Raw genomic sequence first — 3202 nt, forward strand, 5'->3', positions numbered from 1 at the left:
ATGTTTGGCTCATATGTGTTAAAACTTTATCTTGATTTCAGTGTGGCCAGGGTGGAAATTTTCCTCAAAGCTTCCACTCATTGCAAGCTGACAGGGTTGTGACTTCTTCCCTGGGGTGCTCTGGTGCTGTGAACAATAGGCTACCTCACTTGGGCTGAACATAGCAAGATTTTGGAAGTGCAGAGGGCAACTAAACAATGAGAAATGGGAGTCAAGGGTAAATGTCCACCACACCTTTCTTCTTCAGACAGTTGTGGGATGGATTCTTCATGCTTTAACATAATCAGTCTCTGTTGTTCATAGCAGAGACTTTGGGAATGTGCCCCTCACTCAGAGACATTTCCTCCTTTTCATTAACACTGTCTTCATAACCTCAGTGTGATGGTTAAACTTATGGGCCACCTTGGATAGGTTATCAATGATGCTAAGTTATTTGGTCAAATACTAGTCCGGATGTTGCTATGCAGTATGCTCTAGGAAAAGCACTGGACAGTTAAATGCAAGGTCAATGGTTCAAACCCACCAGTCACTCCGCAGGAGAAAGATGGGGCTTTCTGTTCGTGTAAAGATTGACAGCCTTGGAACCCCTATACAGGGTCACTATGCATTGAGATTGACTAAGTGGCAGTGGATTTAGTGGTTTTTAACATTTAAGGAGGCTTTAATGGCATAAATCTATGTTGGAAAAAGTGCAGCCAGAGTGCTCCTTACAGGCCAGGATGGCAAACTTCATCTCTCATACTTCGGACATATTGTCAGGAGGGACCAGTTGTTGGAGAAGGATATCATGTTTGGTAAGGTGGAGGGTCAGAGAAAACGAGGAAGACCCCCAGCGAGATGGACTGGCAAAGTGGCAACATCAATGGGCTCAAGCATGGCAACAATAGTGAGGTTGGCTCAAGATCAGGCAGTGTTTCGTTCTGATGTGCATAGGGTTGCTATGAGTCAGTACTGACTGGATGGCACCTAACAACAACAACAAATAGTGAGGTAAGCATTGGACTACTAACTACAAAGTTGGAGGTTCAGACCCACCATCTGCTCAATAGGAGAAAGATGAGGCTTTCTTCTCCCGTGACTTGTAGCCTCAAAACCACTATGGCGCATTTCTACTCTGCTCTATAGGGGGCAGCCATGAGTCAGAGTCCACTTGATGGCAGTGGATTTTGATGGCACAAATGATTAAGCATCCAGCTGCTAACCAAAAGGTTGCCAGTTGGAACCCACCTAACAACTCTGCATAAGAAAGTTCTGGAAATCTGCTTCTATGAAGACGGCAGCCAAGAAAAGTGTATGGCACAGTTCTACTCTGTCACATGGGGTTGCTATGAGTCCAGTCAACTCAACAGCATCTAATAACATTGAAATCAATTGGCCTTAAGTAAAGCAGAGTACAATCCATAGTGTGGTGAACTTCATCCAATCAAGGAAGACCTTAAGAGTAAAACCTGAAGTTCCCAAAGGAGGATTCTGCATGCAGACTATAAACAGACGTCCTGCCAGAATTCCCCTTTGTCTTCCACTGTCTGGCCTATTATTTTGGGGACAGGAGACTTGGAATTTCTAGCTTGTCACCTGATCTATGGATTTTGGACTTATAGCCCCACAATCAGTTATAATATAAAATCTTGAAATTTCTATTCCCACCTCTTTCTATCTACACACATACATGTCTGTGTGTATTACTGGTTCTGTTTTTCTAGCAAGCTCTAAGACACTCATTCTTGCTTCTGTGACCACTTCACATTAGAAGCACACAAGTGTCTTGTCTCAGCTCTTGCTTTTATGGGAACCTAATTAAGAGCGTTGATACTGAGTGGTCCTAGAAAGTAGATTCTCCAGATGGAATTCTGGACTGGGCTAGTGCTGATAGTCCAATAGAAGTTGGTGATAATGTGGTAACATCATGCTTATTAAGACTTACTTGTGATAGATTGGAATTAGGTACAGGTAGAAGGTGAAACTTTGGGTTATGTATTGTTGTTGTGAGGTGCCATTGAGTTGGTACCAACTCATAGTGACCCTATGCACAACAGAATGAAACACTGCCTGGTCCTGGGTGAACCTCACAATTGTTGTTACACTTGAGCCCATCTCTGCCATCACTGTGCCAATCCATCTCGGAGAGGGGCTTCCTCTTTTTCTCTGACCCTCCACATTACGAAACATAATATTCTTTTCCAGTGACTGGTCCCTCCTGATAATTTGTCTGAAGTATGAAACACAAAGTTTGGCCATCCTGGCTTCCAAGGAGCATTCTGGTTGTTCTTCTTCCAACACAGATCAGTTTGTTCTTTTGGCAGCCCATGATACTTTCAATATTCTTCTCCATTTGATGTGATGGCACATAACTCAAATGCATCAGTTCTTCTACGGTCTTCCTTATTCACTGTCCAACTTTCACATTCATATGAGGTTATTGAAAATAACATGGCTTAGGTCAGACACACCTTAGTCCTCAAGCTGACATCTTTGCTTTTCAACACTTTAAAGAGGACTTGTGCAGCAGATTTGTTTAATGTAATATTCCGTTTGCTATCTTGACTGCTGGCTGCTTCCATGAGTCTTGATGGTTGATCCCAGCAAAATGAAGCCTTTGACAACTTCAATCTTTTCTCCATTTATACGGATGTTGTTTATTGGTCCAGTGGTAAATATTTTTGTTTTCTTTACATTGAGATGCAACCCATACTGAAGGCTGTGGTCTTTGATGTTCACCAGTAAGTATTTTAAGTCCTCTTCATTTTCAGCAAGCAAGGTTGTATCATCTGCATATCACAGGTTGTTAATTATTAGCACTAGTTATATTAATGTTACAAGAACCACAGCAATTAGAAGAACTGTAGCATTTCAGGAATAAATGATGGGTTTGGTTAACTTCCATAGAAGTCTTGAAGATAGACTTGGGTTTGCCAACTATCAACTCAGAGATGTTGAAAAAGCCAGAAGACTTCCTGAGCAACATTGAACGATACCTTAATCTTTTGCATCATAGACAGGTAGTGCTTGAAAGCAAGCCGAGGATTTCATTCTAAGGGTGATAGAGTTGCTAGAAGGCTGAATGTGCAGCTGAGGCAGATCTCCTTTGCTAAATTCTCAGCAAATCCTTAGAACTGCACATCCTGAGTTCTAAGATTGTTGTTGTTGTTGTTAAGTGCCGTCGAGTCGGGTCCGACCCATAGCGACCCTGTACAGGGTTTCC

This window comes from Chrysochloris asiatica, unplaced genomic scaffold, assembly GCF_000296735.1.
Source record: "Chrysochloris asiatica unplaced genomic scaffold, ChrAsi1.0 scaffold00054, whole genome shotgun sequence".
Classification (NCBI taxonomy): Eukaryota; Metazoa; Chordata; class Mammalia; order Afrosoricida; family Chrysochloridae; genus Chrysochloris; species Chrysochloris asiatica.